A 23,248-nucleotide genomic window follows, 5' to 3' on the forward strand; every position below is an offset into this window, starting at 1 on the left:
GTTTGGCGGTAAAACGAAGGCCATAACACCAGTGTAGGGAAAACACATGTGGGTTAAACGAAATATCGGTTTATTCATATAAGTTTGTAGGGCATCATACATGAACCACAGAGTTGAAGAAATCGGATATGCATACGAAGTATTGAGAGAAGATTGAATTTGAGAAAATTCTTCAAAGTCCTGTGTTACTTTGAAAATTAACGGCAACCAATCATCGGAAATTTTGAAATATTGTAACATGAATTGATAGTCTGTAGGAGTAATAAGGACACTTAAATTATAAAAGGGTAAATCTGCCAGAGTTTGTATGCGGTAGGAATAAGGATGTGTAAGAAATGACTGCAGTTTTGTGGATAATATAATGTAATGCACCAAACCGGAAAGAAATACGCTGATATATATAAAACGAATGCTCTTTGAAGGATCAGGTAATAGTTTAAACGACCCACCAAACATGCCAGCCACGAGATTTGAGTTCATTAGGATGTCATTAATACTAAAAGTGTAGGGCAATTTATTTTTCAAGCTCCATAATTTAGTACACGCTACTAGAACAATGGAAAATATATAACGTACAATAATGAAATAAAAAATGAAATTACGATCAATGTGTCTGTCCAAATAATCCTGGAAAGATAAGGGCGGCTCTATGGGGACAATAATACACCAGATGTTTATTTCGTATGAACTAGACATAATTAGCGCACTACTGGGCCATATATAAGTCGTTAGACTGGCTGGTATATCTATGAGCTCCTGTTGCGTTAAATTATACATGTCATAATACAATAAACTTTTACCTATAGTAATATTTAAAGGAAACTGTAAAGTGGCATTAAGATATTTGCTAAATAAATTTAAAAATTTCATAACATAACCTTTGACTTGTAAACGTCCCTGGTCATCTATAATTGCCGCTGTTCTAGGTAAAACTTGATCTGGCATAGTTCTCAGTGCAGCGCCATACAAATTCTTTAATTTGTTGGGAAATATATTTAAAGGCTTGTTATTTAAATTCACTTTCTCTATAGTTAAATTGGGAAACATTTGATATTGATATAAATTCTGGGTTTTAGAAAAATCTTTAAATACCAATACTAAATTAGGAAATTTATACAATTTACTTAAATCAAATAAATTCTTAATAACACTTTCATTTACATGATGTTCCAATACGTTTTTAATTAGCACTAATTTATTATTTCTCTTAAAGTTTAAGATACCAGCCAAGATATTTAATAAATCCCTGGCATCTTCTTCCTGCCAATGAATTATAGCCAGAAATTTCGTATGATAGCCACAGCAGTTGCTTACATTTCTTAAATTTTTTTGCAAAACCAACATTTTTTGTAAGTCCTTTTGTAGAATTTCCTCTACAGCATAGTCTTCACTAGCTTTGCCAAATATTATACAAGTTTTGTAGTTCTCCTCGGCCTCAATTTGTTGCAGAAACTTTTTGAATATCAAGTTTCTATATCCATGTTGTTTTAGAGGTTGTTGAAGATTTTCATGTAATTTATTTGCATAAATTAATTGCAGCATTAATGTTGTGGCGGCAAATAATTTAAAAATTGTCAATTTTATCGAACACATGGTTGATTAAGTTCTAATAACAAACTGTTTGTGTATCGCCTGAAGCATTTCAATAAATATACGATTTTTTTTTTGTACTCTTCTGTCGAATTAAAGTGTGTTAATTTCTGTATTGTATTTGTAACGGTGATAAAAAGAAGTCACAGGCATGATCCATGGAATATGTATATGGGACAAATAGGTGTTTTAGTGTCCTTGGATACTATGACGGTTGGGAGAAATTGGACTGAATTTTCATAAGATCAGATTAAATTATTAGACCAAGAGGTGTTCTAGATACTAGTGGAGTACTATATCCAACCTGTTGCATTCAAATATCTAATAAGCTAACCAAGTCATATTCTCGACATTCTGATTGGTCCTTTAGTACATATTCGTTCAACAGTTTGTGTCCTACCTCACAAAAGCGGGACATTCTCTGGAGCTGAGAAAAATAACTCTTGTGTGTAGGTCCATGTTCGTTTTAACGGTTAGTATCAGTCTCGATTTAAAAGTGGTAAAGTAATGAGTATTCTACTATATTCAGGACAATATTAAGTTATAGCCTAGCAAAAACTTTCTTAATGCATTATTTTGTAAGATATCATCATCAAATCGAATGAATTTAATTCTAAATATGAGATCGTGAGTTAAAATTCCCCCAGTCGGAAAAACATTTTTATACCCTACACCACCAAAGTGGGAGGGTATAATGCGTTTGTGCAGATGTTTGTAACGCCCAAAACTATTAGTCTAACACCCACTTTAAAGTATACCGATCGACTTATAATCACTGAGTCGATTAAACGATGTCCGCCTGGCTGGCTGGTTGTCTGTTCAAACCTTGTGCGTAAAGTACAGGTCGCAATTTCGCAATTTCGATAAAATTTGGTGGATATAGTTTTTTCGGCCCAAGGACCAAGCCTATTGAATCTGGCTGAAATCGGTCCATTATTTCACCTAGCCCCCATACAAATGTCTTCCCGAAATTGGACTTTATCGGTCATAAATCTTTAATTTATATATGTATCTACACAAATTTCGTTCAAAATATGTTTCATATATACGAAATTTATGTCACCAAATTTTGTTATGATCGGTCCATAATTAGTCATAGCTCCCATATAGACCCGTTTCCTAAAATCACTTTAACGTGCATAAATCTCTTAAAAATTTTGGTATACACACAAAATTCAACACAAATAACTTTCATATGGACATAAATCACACGACCTAATGGTGATCGGTCCATAATTGATCATAGCTTCCATATAAGGCCCACTTCCGAAAATCAGGTACGAATATAAATTATTGATATTTGAAAAGAAAAATGTTTTTGCTCATTTACTTAGTGTAGGGTATTATATGGTCGGGCTTGACCGAATGTCCTTGGATTTCGAGAGGTCCAATTTCCAATAAATTTACCTAATTTGATCGATGGCCTGGGTTATATTGACTCTGAGAACATCGATCGGCTGCGAATTGCATAGGCCTGCGATTTAAGAAAACCGCTGAAGTATATCTCATGATATTGGTGGCCAATTCACGTCACCTCCGAGAGCGAGATAACCTTCCCCTCAAATTGTCAAATAAAAATAGTTTATTATGACGATCGCTATGAAGCAATTAACACAGTCCACGTCTATTTAGTTTAATTGGTTAGTATTGATATGTAGCGCTCGCCATGGACGGTCTCACCTAAGTCGTTTTCAAAGAAGAAGTATCGACCCGCACTTTAGGAAACCCTTTTATTTTTAGACCTTTAGAGATTGTATATAATGATTCTATGCTTAATTGTCCTAAGTGGTATTGCGACGCTTACCAAAGCTATTAAAACGCCTGTTGATTGCCGCATTAATTCTCAGGTACGAATATAAATTATTGATATTTGAAAAGAAAAATGTTTTTGCTCATTTACTTAGTGTAGGGTATTATATGGTCGGGCTTGACCGAATGTCCTTGGATTTCGAGAGGTCCAATTTCCAATAAATTTACCTAATTTGATCGATGGCCTGGGTTATATTGACTCTGAGAACATCGATCGGCTGCGAATTGCATAGGCCTGCGATTTAAGAAAACCGCTGAAGTATATCTCATGATATTGGTGGCCAATTCACGTCACCTCCGAGAGCGAGATAACCTTCCCCTCAAATTGTCAAATAAAAATAGTTTATTATGACGATCGCTATGAAGCAATTAACACAGTCCACGTCTATTTAGTTTAATTGGTTAGTATTGATATGTAGCGCTCGCCATGGACGGTCTCACCTAAGTCGTTTTCAAAGAAGAAGTATCGACCCGCACTTTAGGAAACCCTTTTATTTTTAGACCTTTAGAGATTGTATATAATGATTCTATGCTTAATTGTCCTAAGTGGTATTGCGACGCTTACCAAAGCTATTAAAACGCCTGTTGATTGCCGCATTAATTCTCCAGTGTTTATATTGCCATTATTAAGGTTTTACTTCTTCACACTGCTTTAGCAATGACAATGGGTTATTTAAAACTTTGCGTCCCTGACAACCAAACTGCCGTCAGTTTTCAGATATTAAATATTTAATGGCCCCAAGTAAACCCAAAAGAACAACAGTTTTCATCAACAGGCAATATTCAAATCAAAAGCCAGATATTGTAAAGAACAATATAGGAAACCTTTAGTATTAACTTCATGAACTTAATGAATTGGGACTGTGGAACATACAGATTTCGTCCGAAGGTTTCTCTACAACTATTGAAAATGCCCTAAAAAGATCCCAAATGTTCAGCCTGATCGATATGCACACGGCCTCAAAAGTGAGTAAACACAAAAAAAGAATAATAGATTCGGCTCTGAAAAAAAAGATTTAAGTCGAACCATGATTAAAAAAATCAAAAACTCCACTGGCGTTTACTCACTTTAGAGGCTGTGTATAATCTGCAAAAAGCAGTGGAAATAACTTAAATTACCATAAAAACAAAAGGTGAAAATATCTCATTTAATTTTATAATGAATGTTGTTGATCCAAAATGTACAAACAAGAGCTGGGATAAAATTCATAGCAAATACTCAAATTCGACTCTTACCTATCTACAAGTTGTATTTGTTTAATCAAACACCTTTGCTTCCTACATTTAGTTTGAACATTATTTTATTTATTAGATTTCATTAAATTTTAATTAGATTTCATTTTATTATTCTACTATACTTTTTTTCGCAATAAAAATAAATGTTCAAATAATATAAATTTTTAAAATACTAAAACAATAATGATGTGATATTAAATTCATCATACTGATTTAAAGATTAGATTTTGTACAATTTTTAAATTCATGATTTAAGCTCTAATTAGTTACTATTTTGGCGTAAATTCGTGGGACCGTTTCGTAATCTTATATGTATATTTCTATAAATAAATTGATTTTAACATTATGTCCTGTCCTCATCGAGAAAAAACTGTGGCGATGATCGAAATGTGTTTTGTTACATTTCTAGTGAATACACAGTCAAAAAGTTTAGAAAACCTATAACAGACATAGTGAGAAACACTTATTTCTATTACTTTTAAGATTGAGATTAAGGCCCTGAATAAGCCGTGGGTTCCAAACATTGTATATATGTATATATTATCATACAAAATATCTATATAAATAAAAATCAAATGTCGTTCGTTGGTAATTGAATCAGTAGTGAACGGTCGGACCGATATAGACAATTTTTTTTTTAAAAATGTTGGTCATAGCCCATCTTAGGTTCTTACGGAATGAAAAATTGACCACCCCCACTTTTACGCCCACTTTTTTCGATTTATCTATTTATCGATTTCCTTATATCTAAAATAGCAGGACGCCTGGACCGATTGAACTATTTTTTTTAATGTTCGTAATACATAGTCCGCAAAAGTTTTTACATAAATAAAAATTGTCCACGTCCACTAATACGCCCACTTAGTAAATACATCTGCAATACATCGGTCTGTGATCAATCATATTTCTTAACAAAAATCGATTTTTTATATAAGAACTCAAAATATCTAAATTTCGATTTTTTATATATAAACTCAAAATATCTAAATTCGCCAATAACTTGGCCAATAAGCGTTTAATCAAGAAAAAGAATAGATTTTTTATATAAAATTCGATTTTTTATATAAAAACTCAAAATATCTAAATTCAGTAATAACTTGGCCAATAAGCGTTGAATCAAGAAAAGGAGCTCGATCTGTGATCACCCATATTTCTTAACAAAAACCTCAAAATATCTAAATTCGCTAATAACTTGGCAATAAGCGTTTAATCAAGAAAAGTACCTCGATCTCTGATCACTCATATTTCTGACCAAAAATTCGATTTTTTATATAAAAACTCAAAATATCTAAATTCGCTAATAACTTGGCCAATAAGCGTTTAATCAAGAAAAGGAGCTCGATCTGTGATCACTCATATTTCTAACCAAAATTAGATTTTTCATATAAAAACTCAAAATATCTAAATTCGCTAATAACTTAGCCAATAAGCGTTTAATAAAGAAAAGGACCTCGATCTGTGATCACTCATATTTCTGACAAAAAATCGATTTTTTATACAAAAACTCAAAATATCTTAATTCGCTAATAACTTAGCCAATAAGCGTTTAACAAAGAAAAGGACCTCGATCTGTGATCACTCATATTTCTGACAAAAAATCGATTTTTTTTATATAAAAACTCAAAATATCTTAATTCGCTAATAACTTGGCCAATAAGCGTTTAATCAAGAAAAGGAGCTCGATATGTGATCACTCATATTTCTTAACAAAATTCGACTTTTCATATAAAAACTCAAAATATCTAAATTCGCTAATAACTTGGCCAATAAGCGTTTAATCAAGAAAAGGAGCTCGATCTGTGATCACTCATATTTCTTACCAAAATTCGATTTTTCATATAAAAACTCAAAATATCTAAATTCGCTAATAACTTAGCCAATAAGCGTTTAATAAAGAAAAGGACCTCGATCTGTGATCACTCATATTTCTGACAAAAAATCGATTTTTTTTATATAAAAACTCAAAATATCTTAATTCGCTAATAACTTGGACAATAAGCGTTTAATCAAGAAAAGGAGCTCGATCTGTGATCACTCATATTTCTTAACAAAATTCGATTTTTCATATAAAAACTCAAAATATCTAAATTCGCTAATAACTTAGCCAATAAGCGTTTAATAAAGAAAAGGACCTCGATCTGGGATCACTCATATTTCTTAACAAAATTCGATTTTTCATATAAAAACTCAAAATATCTAAATTCGCTAATAACTTGGCCAATAAGCGTTTAATCAAGAAAAGGAGCTCGATCTGTGATCACTCATATTTCTTACCAAAATTCGATTTTTCATATAAAAACTCAAAATATCTAAATTCGCTAATAACTTGGCCAATAAGCGTTCAATCAAGAAAAGGAGCTCGATCTGTGATCACTCATATTTCTTACCAAAATTCGATTTTTCATATAAAAACTCAAAATATCTAAATTCGCTAATAACTTGGCCAATAAGCGTTTAATCAAGAAAAGGAGCTCGATCTGATATTTCTTAACAAAATTCGATTTTTCATATAAAAACTCAAAATATGTAAATTCGCTAATAACTTGGCCAATAAGCGTTCAATCAAGAAAAGGAGCTCGATCTGTGATCACTCATATTTCTTACCAAAATTCGATTTTTCATATAAAAACTCAAAATATCTAAATTCGCTAATAACTTGGCCAATAAGCGTTTAATCAAGAAAAGGAGCTCGATCTGTGATCACTCATATTTCTTAACAAAATTCGATTTTTCATATAAAAACTCAAAATATCTAAATTCGCTAATAACTTGGCCAATAAGCGTTTAATCAAGAAAAGGACCTCGATCTGTGACCACTCATATTTCTGACCAAAATTCGATTTTTTTATATAAAAACTTAAAATATCTAAATTCGCTAATAACGTGCCCAATAAGCGATTAATCAAGAAAAAGAGTTGGATCTGTATTCACTAATATTTCTGAATTCGATTTTTTTATATAAAAACTTAAAATATCTAAATTCGCTAATAACTTGGCCAATAAGCGTTTAATCAAGAAAACTACCTCGATCTGTGATCAGTCACATTTCTGACCAAAAATTCGATTTTTTATATAAAAACTCAAAATATCTAAATTCGCTAATAACTTGGCCAATAAGCGTTTAATCAAGAAAAGGACCTCGATCTGTGATCACTCATATTTCAGACCAAAAATCGATAGTTTCAGGCAGGCGATTGTTTGAAAATATTTTGGCAATAATTCTTTCTGTGTCTGCTACAGTATCTTAGTTCAGAACGCATCCTGTCTACCGATATATTAATTTATTCTGAGTAGATGTTAAGGAATTAGATCCACATTATAATAAGACGCTTATTTTGAGCGTTTTTTGGCCAATGGTTTTTTCAAACGCATCAGTTGCATTCGGTGATGGTCTGGCCAGATTGGTCCCACCAAATACAGAGCATTACCTTACTGCCATGGATATTTGGCGTTGGTATCGTTTCAACTGCTTGTCCGAGCTTCACATATGATCTCTTACGCATCGGGTGATCGTAATCGATCCATTTTACATCGAAAGTAATGATACGGTGCATCTTTTATAGCGTTCAAGCAGCATTTCAGACATACAAAATCGTCTTTATATTCTTTCGGCTTCAATACAATTTAATAGCTCACAATGATTTTGAAAGCTCTTGTTGAGTTTTTCAACAATCTTCATGGAGTGATGCCTCCAATTCTTGGACTTCAAACTGTTTTGGCGATCTTTCCGTGTCAAAATCACCTTTCGCTCCTTTTTGATAAATCCTGCTGTTTGCAAACATTTTGCAATTGCTGATGGAATAGCTTTCAATAATTTTGAAGGCTCTTGCTGAGTTTTTTAACAATCTTCATGGAGTGATGCCTCCAATTCTTGGTCTTCCAACTGTTTTGTCGAAATTTCCGTGTCAAAATCACCACTTCTGAAGCGAACAAAAATCATCTCCCGCATGTTGAAATCGATGCTTTGGTGAGCAGTACTTTTTTTAAAATTAAACAAATAAAGCGAAACTTCCCGCATATGACGCTTTGTAGGCACAAAATTCTACTTTTTCGAAGAAAAACAAAAAATATTTTGTTGTTTGCACTATAATATTCAAAACTACATGTAGGTTATTAAATCCCGCATTTTTAAGTTATACACCCACTAATAAAACTATTATTGTTGAGAAATATTCGTCACTACAGATCCATAGCTTCACATATCTCCACATCTATACTTCTTATATATTGAAACGATCTTTAGTATATTACGTTTTCATACCTTGATTTAAAAAATTTAACCAATTAACTTTTTTCATTTTATTTTAATACAACCGAATGTAATTAGAACTTTTGAATGAGCACTTGTTTATAGTTTCCGCCCTTTAAGTCAAAGCCCACTTACTTAGCTAAACACAAACCAATTTACACTCATTTCTTCAAGGATAACAACACAATTTGATTAATATTTTTTCACAATTTCACTTTATTTGAAATAATCTTAGCTTTAAAACACAAGAAAGTTAATATAGAATAACGATAAAACCAAAGAATTTCTAACAAAAATACCGCCAAACTAACACCAAACGCTTTCAGCATTGTCAGCAAAACATAATAGAAATCTTTGGTTTGAATGTATGAAGTACGATCGGAATTGAGGGAAATATCCAATAAACTCATTTTGCCAATTTTAACTAGATCGTAGAAATTATTTTGCAGCCAATGCCGTATAAAGCCCATGTCACGTACTCTGGTAATAAGGGTATCTAGCTTATTTTTATGCAGAGAATTGGGAGGCAAAATAAATGCCATGATGTCCATATTAACGAAACAAAGATTAGTGCGACGAAAGAGAGGCTTGGAGAAGAGTTGCTGCTGGGTCTCATAGACTTGCCAGACGGAAGAGGTTACGGGATATGAATAGGCACTATTAAAGGAACCGCGAATTTCGGAAAATTCTTTGTAAGAATCAATTATATGAAATAGTGACAAGTAGGGCAGAAAAGTGGAGCCCGATAGTTTAAGTAAAGTTTTATATTCTTTTTGGGCGGCCAAAATTTTACGATTGTACTTGAGCATGTCATCCAAGGAATTAATTTGCTGGACAGAGGGTTGTGTCAGGAAGGCATTGAGTTGTACGGAAAATGTGGTGGTATAAAGAAGTCCGGATAAGAACAACGACACATAGATAAATCTTAAAGATAATGCTGGCTGGGGATGTAGAGCAAAAGATGAACCCAAATGACCCAAAATAACCTGGGGATTGGCTAAGATGTCTGCTAAGTTCCAGGAAAACTTTTGTTGTCTTCTTAAGCTCAACAAGCGTTGGGAAATCAACAGTAAACTGGTGAATATAGTATTCATTAATAAAATACCCAAAACGCTATAAATGTTTAAATTGTCTTGCAAAAAGTCCTGGTAGGTAAGAGGCTGTCCCACTGGCATCATGAGACACCAACTTAGAACCTCATACATGTACGACATTAATTTGCTGGTATTATCTCCGGCCATAGGTGTTATACTACAGGGTATATCCAACAAATTCATTTGAGTCCAGTTTATAAAATCCCGATAAAATAAAACATCTCCAGCTACCAAATCATCTGGATACTTGATGGTGGAATTTATATATTGGCCATACATGTTTATAAATTGTGCAATATAACCGGTGACTTTTAACTGGCCCTGGGCGTCAGTATACACTACAGATCTGGGCATTATCTGATCGGGTAGGGTTCTTAACACCTCACCATATACATTACTCATTTTACTGGGGTACAATTCATGGCTTAAGGATTTATTATTGTAAACATTTGCCACCAATTCGAAATAAGGAAACGGATTGTAGGAATAGTACTTGTGGCTGGTGGAAAAGTCTTTAAACACCACAATAACATTGAGGAATTTATACAATTTGCACATTTTCAACAAAATCTCTATCTCTGTAGCACTCTCAATTATCTGCAATTGTTGTTCTAAAAATATTAAACGTGTAAAACGTTTCAAATCCAATTTGTCACCCAAGTCCCTTACAAACGGCTCTATATTTTGTTTGGCTTTTAGTAAATCATTTGGCATAAACACGATAGTTAGAAAATTATTAGAAAATATATCTAAATCATAATTAACTGTAAAGTTTCCATTAAGCAGCACACATTTCTCCAATTCCACTTCAAGTAAATCCAATATTAACTCCTGCCGTACCTCACCAATTATTAGAACGTACTCGTAATAAGTTTCCACATCAAGTTGTTTCAATACCGAGAACCATAATTCCTTTTGGCTTTCTTGGCTGCTTAGTTCAATAGGCGAAATTTCTTCAATTACCAATGACATGGTAAGTTTGAATGCAAGAATGATTAATAGAATGGAATTTTTCCGTTGTTGTCGTTTGCACATCGTATAATTCTGATAGATTGTTTAAAACTGTTTGACTATTTTTTACAATATGCTGCTGAATTTTATATGCATGTTTGCTGATAATTATTTAAATATTATTAAACGATTTTTTTTCTGTGTTTTATTGCTTGTAACAATTTTATTTTGTATCAGGGTATATATTGATATTGAATACCCTACAGAGGAATTATTCCCAGTGCTTAGTTAACAACCATAAACCAAGTTAATAACTACATTGGATCCCGCTATACTTAAAGTTATAGAGTATTTCATAAGACAATATGTATTTGATACTGATCGTTCAAATATTTTATGTTAAAAAAGATTTGGTATTTTGCGGCATTTTTAACTTTAGAAAAGATCCTGCAAGTGTCTTTTACCAATAGCATAAAGCATTTAATTCGAAAAAAGTAGCTTCTCTTTGAATTCGTTCATTGGTTTCTATAACATGTCAACCGTACACAACCATGTGTTATTTAATATTTCATATGCGTGCTAATCGCTAAAGAAGACTTCGTTGGGTTCACTAGTTTATCGGTGAAAAATCTTTATAAGCTGACCTACCCCAAAATTTATAATATTTCTCTATTGTTAACTAGACATTTTTTACACAGTGAATGATTTAAAATGATTAAAATGATTTTAATCCACTGGTTTAATACTCGTATACTAAAGTTGTAATGAAATACAATACAAAAGCCTTTGAAATTTGTATACCCTACACAACCATAATGGGGAGGGTATATTAGGTTTGTAACGTGTAAAAAAAAATTGTCCCAAAACTACTTTCACTTAAATTAATTTTATTATTGTATTTACTGTCAAGATAAAAAATTATAATTTTTTAGTGTTATTGCTTCGTTATGACAAAATTGTTAGTGTTTTTGCCCAGTCAACTTTGTTTTGAAAACAAACAAAATATTTGTCAAGTATAGACAGGGGCTTATTCGTACTAAATATTTTTCTTACGTTTTTAGTTTGTTGATATTATATTGATATAAATACATTGGATACTTCTATTAATTTAAAAACATTTATACTAAGCTTGTTTACGTATTATTTCGTAAAAAAGCAACAGAAACTACATTAATATCATGATGGAAAAAATGTCCCGTGCGACTGTGATTAAAATTAATTAATTAAAAAAAGTATAACAAATTATTGCGTAAAACCAAAACCATTTTTAACAGACATCAATGCACAATATTCTAAAATTAGTCACATTGAAATATTGCCTCTGGTTTCGCTGAAAATTGGCGTTCGAATGGTTGGCCGCGAAATTGACTTCTGTATTTTTCCCGTGCAAATGCCTCGGTTTTTTGCAATTATCTTGAAATGAAAACTTGCCCAAAATCAAACTTAGCACCAATTATAGGGCTAAAAATCAAACTAAAAATTCTATTTATTTTGACTTATTTTTCACTTTAAATGTGTACGAATGTCTCGTGCGACATAATGGAATTGCCCATATCCATACTGTCTATATTAATGACTTAATAATCCATATATAGGTCAAAAATCGAGGTTGTCCTGGTTTTTTCCTCATATCTCAGCCATTTGTGGACCGATTTTGCTGATTTTAAATAGCAAACTTCTCGAAAGCATGTCTGACAGAATTATTGAAGATTTGGACCCCGAAGGTATCTGGGGTCTTCAGAAAATTGATTTCAACAGACAGACGGACATGGCTAAATCGACTCCGCTATCTATAAGGATCCAGAATTTATATACTTGAAAATGAAAAATGTAGAAATTACAAACGGAATGACAAACTTATACATACCCTTCTCACGAAGGTGAAGGGTATAAAAACGGATTGCTATTAAACAAAAAACCCGGTTTATCTATACACTAGGGTATTCAATCGATTAACCGTTAATCGGTTAACCGATTAATTTTGGACGGTTAACTGTTTAATTTAAAATTGCCGATTTTCAAATAACAAATAAACCGATTAATTTGTTTCGATTAACCGAAATTCCTTTTTTTTTTGCACATATTTGTTTGTACATATGTATGTATTTATTTTTCCAATTCAATTACAAATTTCAAATTAAAATTATATATTTTTTCGAACATCCAAGAAAAATGTTTAGTGAGAATAACAATTGCATTTTTAATTTACATGTATTTAAAACTTTGTTTGCATTTACATGTACAGAACATAACGAAACTATCAAAAGTATTCAATAAAACAATCCAAAAAGGACACCAATGATATGCTTAGAAAAAACTAAAAAAAACTGAGATATTGAATATTCTTCATCATGCTTTCGATTTCTCCAACATCTACAATCAGCGAAAGAGTTTTTTCCAAGTCAAGTTTTATTAAATCTAAAGAAAAAAATCGTTTAAAAGGAAAAAAATTAAATTATATTCTTTTTATAAAAGATAATTTCAGAAGATCTCACTAAAATCCTAAAAAAACTCAAATGTGTATACAAAAAGGATCTCAAACACCATATTTGCTATTATTTTTTGGTTGAATTGTTATGTTTTGTACACAAAATTCGTGGTTGCATTTTCAATTTAAAATTAAAATAGATATTATTCGGTTAACCGAATAATTTTAAATTAACCGATTGTTAACCGAATAAATCTAAACCCCGATTAATTATTTGCTCGGTTAACCGATTAAACCAGAAACCCGATTAATTGAATACCTTACTATACACACATGTCATTCATTACTGTTTAAGAAAATTGGACACAATTTCAACAACATCTTTTGGTTTTACACCCAAAAACAAATTTGCATTGCCCAGCAATGGCCAAGCTTAATGTGAATACGAACTAATGTATAATACCAAAAGGTATTCACATCACCATTTTAGCAAGCTTTTGTACAAAAACAATTATATGTGGAGTCCAGCATTGCAATAACAAAATACATACTCACAAAAACACATTTTGCATTTGTAACATTGCCAAGACAGTTGCACTTAATAATGAACTCCCTAATGAAAAAAATTCCTATTAAATTTTTGCCGATCGTTCCTTAATTAGTCATAGCTCCCATATGGTACGTGAAATAGCTCCCAAATGAAATAACTCCCAATGAAATAATTCCCATCAAAAAATAAATAATAATTCCCAAACTTGAAAAATGAAATAACTATCAAAGGGTAAAATGAAATTACTCCCAATAATGAGCGGTTTCATAATTTTAAAAATATTACTCCCAAAAAAGCGAAATAACTCCCAATTAAATAAATCCCAATAGAAATCCCAATGTAATCTAAAAAAAAGAACTACAAAAGTGAAATTATTCTTCGCTTACCAAACATTTTTTGCATTGCGGGTATACGGCGTAGCGCAAAGTTTTACTCCTCTGGGATGTCTAAATAACTGGCTTAGCTCAGAAAAGTTTTTTGCATTTGCCGGACTTCGGCCGGCCGCTAAGGTTTTCTTTTCTGGGTGTATCAAAATCTGGCTTCGCTTAGAAAAGATTTCTTTCATTGCAGAAAGGTTTTATAATATTTCAGAAAGCCGATTTTCATTTCACACCAGATTAAGAAATCGTTGAAACCTGACAAAGGCCGACGATGTAAAAAGAATGTTTTCTGAGCGAAGCCGGTTTTTGATACACCCCAGAAGAGAAAACCTTTGCGCCGGCCGAAGGCCGTCAATGCAAAAAACTTTTCTGAGTGAAGCCAGTTTTTGATATTTATGGGTTCTGCTCTTGTAAAGTAGAACCCAACAAAAATTAAATAACTCCTAATTCCCAAAATAAAATGAAATAAATCCCAACAAAAATTCCATTGGGAGTTGTATCATTGGGAGTTATTGCATTATGAAATAACTCCCAACAAAAAATTATGAAATAACTTTAGGAGTTGTTTTATAATGAAATAAGTCCCAAGTTGTATGAAAAATTTGTTGGGTATTATTTAATTTTTTCGTGGGCAGTTATTTCATTTGTAAATTGTTTATTGTTAAATACAGGCAAATAAAACAAAACACTCACAACAATCGGATATAGAATTTAAATAGTGAACTAACATACAGACGGATTGGACTATATCGAATCCGCTATGTATACCGATCCAGAATATATTATTGGAGATCTCTTGCCAATAGATGCCTAGTGCATAGAATTTTATTGAATACGCTTGGTGCTAAACATTTTGTATGTTAGAATTTGTCGTCATTTATTCGCTACTTATTCGAGTATATATATTAGGGTGGCCCTTAATAAACGCAAGTTGGATTTTGGCCATTCTCACCCCCCAGTTTGGTGAACATTAGTAAAAAAATCATCCTGAAAAAATTTTAGGTAAATCGGTTGGGGTTAAGACGTGCAAGCCCTCTGAAGTTTTGAGATGCATTTACAAGGGGAAAAAATGCATTTTTTTCAGTTTTTGTAAAAATTTTGCCATTAAAAAATTACTTTTGTAATTTAATTTAAAAGAATCGAAATGTGTACGTAATTGTCGTTCTAATGAGACATAAAAAACAGAAATTGGTCAAAAAATGTTAAAGTTATTAAAAATTCGCCAGGCCATTAACGTGTCTCAGGCCACTAGAACAAGAAATGTAGGAACAAAATTAACATATTTTGATAAATATTAAAATAAAAGCTCATTTTTACTTAAAATATGTCCATATTTACTTGTATATGAGTTTTTGTCTTCGTAGGATACCGTTAACCTATTCTTAGGTATGAACAAAAAAATTTAATTTTTTTAACGGCAGTTTCAAAACTCCATTTTCAAATTTTTAAAAATTTTGTTAAACAAATTTCAGAATTTTTTGATCATCTATTGGGATTTATTAAGAGTATAATAGGGAATAAAAATGTGAAAAATCTATGAAAATATCTCTTATAGTTTTTCCGTACCTGCGATTTAAATTTTGAAATTTTCGAGAAAAACCAATTATTTGGCAATTTTTAGGCCAATGAGCTCTATTTTCTTACTCTTATGAATTTTAAGCAAAACTTAATTAGAATATAATAGTCCAGATAATTCTAAATATACTCTGAAACTTTTACTAAAATCGAAAAACGTTAACCCTTAAATCGTGAAGGTCAAAGGTCAAATTTTTCAATATTTGGTATTTCTCTTGGAAAGATTTTGAAATGCTGTATATTTTTGGGCCGATTTTGATGAAATTTAACAAAAATATAACACAAAGCCTAGTATTTACAAAAGCAGCAGAAAAATTTAAATTAACCCTAAAACCATAAAAAAATTTTGCTTTTAAAAGTTTGGTGTCATTTTAACCCCAAGTGCCATTAAGCGTTAATTTCCATTCTTGTACTGTTATTATAAACCCTAGAGTTTATGTTATATTTTTGTTAAATTTCATCAAAATCGGCCCAAAAATATACAACATTTCGAACATTTCGAAATCTTTCCAAGAGAAATTCCAAATATTGAAAAATTTGACCTTTGACCTTCACGATTTAAGGGTTAACGTTTTTCGATTTTAGTAAAAGTTTCAGAGTTCGATTCTTTTAAATTAAATTACAAAAGTAATTTTTTAATGGCAAAATTTTTACAAAAACTGAAAAAAATTCATTTTTTCCCCTTGTAAATGCATCTCAAAACTTCAGAGGGCTTGCGGCACACAGAGGGATTTTGGTGTCAAAAAGTCACTTTTTCAAACACTCAATTTCAAAAATCAAATGATGCAGTTTTGTAGAGAAATGCTTAAAGATGAAATGTACACTTATAGTTTTAAGAAAAATTTTATATTATTTTTAAAAAATTTAAGTAAAGTCTATGCAAGGGTGTTAAGCAAAAATGTAATTATATTTTAACGCAATTCAGTGGTTTATATATGTATAATTTTCCTAATAATACCATTTACCTTTAAGATATTTGAAAAATATAACATTTCTCCATAAATGAAAAAATTTTTTCAGGATGATTTTTTTGCTAATGTTCACCAAACTGGAGGGTGAGAATGGCCAAAATCCAACTTTCGTTCATTAAGGGCCACCCTAATATATATATGTATTATCTAGGGTAGTAAACTCTTATATTTTATTTCAGTTTCTAAAAGAAATTAACTTGTTTTTTTTTTGCTTCACAATATTATCAAGATGAACATTTTGTTTTAATTCTTTGCATTCAAACACTGCGGGAAACAAACAAAAAGTTGTTGACACAGGTGTAATAATTTGAACTTATCTTAATCAGGATATCCTTTTTAATTTCTAAAGAAAAACCTAAATGAACACACACACAAAAGGACTGAAAAGGACAAATAAAATTTCGTATTGCAAGTACTTTATCAGACAATGACAAAGATACAAATAAAATATACTTACAAGACAGTAGTGATAATTTAGCAACAAGAAAATTTATGAGAATTAAAAAGTCTACATAAACGTGATAACGTTTTAATAAACTTAAAATTAAACAAAAAAAAAAGTCAAAGTTAAGATGAAATTCTAGGGAAGGCGAAAATAAATTAAAACTTAATTTACTGGAATATTTGTTTGCTTTTTAAATTTAATGAATTTAAATGCTGTAAATCTTTTTTAACAAAGTCTTAAATAAATTTAAATTGCTGTTGCGTATGAGTAATATTTATTTTGCATAAAAGCAACCCATTGCGTATGATTGTTGTTTATTTAAATTTTACTTTTATGTTTAAAATTTAAATGGTTCTGATTGTGTGTTTTCATAACAGAAACACTTAAACGAAATTATTTAAATTCCTTTAAATTACATATTTGTCCATAAAAGCGAAATAAAATAAAAATATAAATATAAATAAATTCCAAACGACAAAAAATTTTAACCATGATAAACATTTTAGGAAAAACTAGTCACCAACATTCAAAGCATGTGAGTGTGTGTCATCAACTTTTAAATAGTTGTAAGTATGTAAATGTGTTTTTATTTACACAGAGACAAAAACTACTTCCATCAGTTCTTACCTATTAGTATCATTCCCTGATTTAAATAATAAAATGTGAGGATTAGTTAAATGTTGTAAGAAATTTATGTGAAAATATATAGAAATTTTATGTTAAAATGTTATATTTTATGCTATAAATTTCTATCAGGGATCACTTAACAAAACATTTTTTATTATTAGATAGAGGCTTAATGGATTGCGATCCAGAGGATCCTTTAAGTAGTCATGTGATCACCACAGGTTCAGACTTAAAAGGAAGCCAATTATACTGTTCGGTGAGAGCCTGCAACATCATTCCGAGCCATTAGGACACAAATACATATAAGTCTCATAGAACATCTTGAAAAATTTGTATAATATTTGTTTGGCCTCAACAAACATAAGTCGCCTAAGATCGCTTTTATCGAACGATAACAACTTTAGGAACTTTACCGGAGGTAGCTTAATGAACCCAGATATGTCTCCACATTGATAACAAAGCAAAGCAACAATCCAAAGAAAGAAAATACTTCAAAACTCTGTGTATGAACTATTTGCTATAAAACTGTAAGCATCGCCTAGGAATGGGAACAAGGCCATACCGTACTAAAAAGGAATGACATTATTTTTTTTTTTTTTTTGCTACATTCCAAAAGTTCTTATTGTTGTTTAGACTTTCTTTCTATCTCTCTATAATATTAGATTTTTTTCTGGCATGTTGTTTGCAAAATTTCTGTAAAAACATACAGCATGTTTTTTAAGACAACATTTACAATCAAGGATACATAGAGAACTAAAAAAAGAAAGGAATTAAGTCAGGAAAAAAAACAAGGCGATAGAAAAAAGTCAACATATTTGTCGTTCTACATACATGCTCTATGTATGGAAAAGGAATGACAAGAAAACCAAAAAAAAAGAAATGCGAGCCCCCTGAGGAAGAGTTTTCATGCAGTTTTCCTTTTTGCGTGTGTATGTTGCCATGATTTGAAAATTTCTTTCAATATAAAGAATCTCAGTTGAGAAAAGAACAAAAAAAGCAATAAAACTTTTAAGACAAATGTTTCTCTACATTATGTTGGTTGAATATTTTTGTTGTTTGGCTTTGAGTGAGTAAATATATGAATATTTTTGTTGTTTGGCTTTGAGTGAGTAAATATCCCAGCAGTTTTACAAGTACTCAATGTATCCCTTATAGACAGTGGTTTTATCTAATGTCTGCCCACTTGGCTGTCTACAATTTATATATTTTTGTATGATTTGGCACTTACATATGTACTACTCACACCACCTAATTCCATGGAGACAGGTCGATAATCGTGTACATTGGTCATATCATTTTAACGAGCATAAATCTATTCAAAATATTTTAATCCAAATATAATTTAACAAAAATAAGTTGTATATAGAAATAAATGACACGGCCTAATCTCATTTCGATCGGTCCATTATTGCTCATATCTTCAATTTAAGGCGTGGGCCGAAAATCATTCAAGAAAATAAATTATTGAAATTTTAAAAGAATTTTTTTTTTTTTTTTACCAAACAAAAGTGAAGTCAATTTTATATGTTTATATATTTTATATTTTATTAACTACACCACTTCAACATTTTTACAGGTTTTTAAAGTTACGATCCCCATGATTATCGTAGTTATATATGTGATTGTACTTAATAAATATATGTTTATAGCAATCGTTATATCATAATATGATTATGATAACCATAAGCCGAGAACAACATAATGTTGTAAATCCTTTAATGCTTGTCACAAACATAGCCCTTTTACTACAATCATATATGGGCAATTCCATGTTATATGTTTTTAGGTAAACAAAATTTATTTTTTTTCCATTGTTTTTTTTAATTTTTTGTAAAATTTTTTTTTTCGAATTGTTATTTTATTTTTTTTTAAATATTAAATTTTTTTTTTTTGTTTTTTAATTTTTTTTTTGGTGAAAAAAAAATCGGATTAAAATTTTTTTTCATATTTTGACCCATTGTAGGTCCAACTTACTATGGTATTATATACGTCGATGCAAAAGTTTTTGAAATATATATCATTAGATATTATGGTGGTCGGCCGGTTTTTAATAACCGGTTTTTTTGGTAAGGTCGGTTTCGGTTTTTTTTGAAGACCTCACATTTCGAATATCGAAGAAACCGGTTTATTTCCTCGAATAGCCGGTTTTTTCTAAAAGTGTGTTTTTATGAGTTTTAGTGTATTAAAAACTTTAACTTTAAAAAACCGATATACTCCAAAGCATTTAAAAATGTGTTTTATTTCTAAGAGATTATTTTAGACTTCATAATGGATTAAAATTTACTGACGTTAACGATCATCGGGTCCAATTGACATTTGAAATTAAATAAAAGTCATAAAATTTAAAAAATATCAACTACTCACTTTTTGAAAAAAAATATCAACTACTCACTATGGAAACGCAGTTTTCATACAAGTATAATGTTCAGCAGTTATGATGAAAAGAGACAGATATATATTAGTGCTACCAAAGCTATGAAAACATTTAACTTAATTGTGCGTAACAAAAATTCAGGATTTTGATCCAGGTCAAATATGACCCAAAGACCTTAAGTGCAAAAAACTGGATAGATATTTTTGCAAATTTGTTTTTCTAAAAACCTATCGTAGTTGTTGATATTTGAAATTAAATAAAATTCATAAAATATCAAAAATATCAACCACTCACTTTTAGAAAAAATTAAATTTTAATTATAAATGGAAGACCTTGTGAAGCCTAAAAAAGTAATCAAAATTAGAATTTTATTTTTTGTTATTAGAATACATGTTTATTCTTTATCATAATTATATGATCTCTTTTTGCATTTGTTATGTTTTTCCATGAACTGTTTTTGTTTTAATAACTATTTTAATAAATAAAACTTATTTTCTTCTTATTTCTATGCGTTTTAATAGTTTGCAAAAAAAAACCGGTTATCTGGTTATTATTAAAAAACCTTCACCTTCGTGTGAAGGGTTTAATTTCCGTTTGTAATTTCCACAATATAATTTTCCGACCCTATAAAGTACATATATTCTGGATCCTTATAGATAGCGGAGTCGATTAAGCCATGTCCGTCTGTTGAAATTAATTTTCTGAACACCCCAGATATCGTCGGTATCCAAATCTTCAATAATTCTATCAGACATGCTTCGAGATTTTTCCTATTTAAAATCAGCAAAATCGATCCATAAATGGCTGAGATATGAGAAAAAATAGATAGCGGAGTCGATTAAGCCATGTCCGTCTGTTGAAATTAATTTTCTGAACACCCCAGATATCGTCGGTATCCAAATCTTCAATAATTCTATCAGACATGCTTCGAGATTTTTCCTATTTAAAATCAGCAAAATCGATCCATAAATGGCTGAGATATGAGAAAAAAAAACCAGGACAACCTCGATTTTTGACCTATTTTTCTGGATTACTAAGTCATTAGAGTAAGTTCGGGTAATGTGGTATACCTATTTTTTATTTGACTATAATTTTTAGAATCTTAATTCGATTGGAACAGTTTTCAGCTGGTGTTTTAGTACAAGTGTAAGGTTTACATCCATGAAAGTAAAAAAGTCTTTCAAGTTCAAGTTTCAGAGAAATTTGGGAAAAAGAGAAAACACCCATAAACAAGCCATTGAAAAAATTGGCGGGTAATGTGGTACACCATGTTCTTTTAATATTGTATACCAAACCGCATAACCGATACATAGTATTTTAATTTGTAAATGAGTTGCGTTTTATTTAAATCATCTTTAATGGATGCGGTTAAAGTTGGCGGTATAATAATAAGTTCTTTCTAAATATTGTTGTCCGAAATATCGAGCGAAATAAGGGTATATCGTATGTGACATAAAACGGATATAATTTTGAGGTACATGTAGAAATATGCGAAAATTTTCGAATCGTGAGAGGCGTTATATTTTCTTTTAATTTCTTACACACTATACCATATACTTTTCCTTAACAATCCGTCATATTGAAATAAAAACAATCTTTGGATGATTTTATAATAAATAAAATTTAATATCGTACGTGACATAGCGTACGCGACAGATTTTTCTATAATTATAAAACAATATAAGTATATTCTGTAAATATATGAATACAAAATCGAAAAATAAATAGAAAATATACATTCGGTTTCAATAAACAATCTTATAATGGCAAATAAACAATCAGAGTCAAATTCATTTCATACTATATGCTAATTGGGAGCTTAGTTTTTGCCGTAAACTTAGTCTAAAACATACTAAAGAAATTAAATATAGTCAGTTTAAACTATTATTTTTGCCCTTAAAATGTTGTAATAAGCTCTAAATACTTTCACATAGTAACATTTTAGTGGTTTCTCCTCCTATTCAAATCATTTTCCAAAAAAGTTTTAAAGGTTTTTGTTTTTTCAAGTCGTGGTTGTCATTCTCGTGGAACTGTCCATATGTAATTGTGATGTTTTGAAGTTGTAACTTTAAGAATACCGTTATTTCACTAAAAAGAAGTGATCGCGAATAACTATAAGTCAGTAACCCAGAACTGCTGGGATGCGTATGGCTGAGTGTATGTGTATTTGTTTTTTTCATATTTTTGGCAACACATATACTCACACTCTTCGAGAACAAAACAATAATGGTTTAACAAAAATATTTGTGTTTTGTTGTAATGAATGGCTTTTACTTTTCCTTGTTTGTTTACTTTTTGTGTCACACACACACCTACATACTGTGGCTTACACTTGTGTACGCACAGTGTTTGACCCTCAAAGTTAAAATGTCCCCAAGGATCACAAGAGCGTAAATAACACAACAGCAGCAACAACTAAAAAAAAGGAACAAAGAATAAAAAACTGTCAACAATCTTGTGTAACAATAAAGAAAATTTTACAAACAAAAACAATACAACTGTTATAAATTTTTGAATATGCCTGCATGTATGGGACTGTTTCATTGGCAATGAAATTTCATTAACATTAATTGTAACTAAGATTTATGTTCACAATGAAATCATTTCTAATCAAATCGTTTAACTTGAATTATACAAAGGTCGTAAAATATACTTTTTGCTAAGGAGACTTGAGGACATGTTTTTATTCAGGTTCAACTTCGTTTATTTTAAGAACTGTTTTAAAGAATACATTGTGAAAATTAATTTTTGTTCCAATTCGGTTATCATATGCGTTCTTATAGAATCAGGTGCACATACTGGTATTTACTTAGATTACTATAGTCTTACCTATCTGATAAAGTACAATATTAGCATATTCTCAGTTGAAATATATAGCATCTAGATAACTATGAAATGAATTCAAAAGTAAATACTTTATGTTCACACTTAATAGAGGAAACTGTCCATCTGTCCATTCTTAGTAACGT

This window comes from Calliphora vicina, chromosome 1, assembly GCF_958450345.1.
Source record: "Calliphora vicina chromosome 1, idCalVici1.1, whole genome shotgun sequence".
In the NCBI taxonomy this organism is placed as follows: domain Eukaryota; kingdom Metazoa; phylum Arthropoda; class Insecta; order Diptera; family Calliphoridae; genus Calliphora; species Calliphora vicina.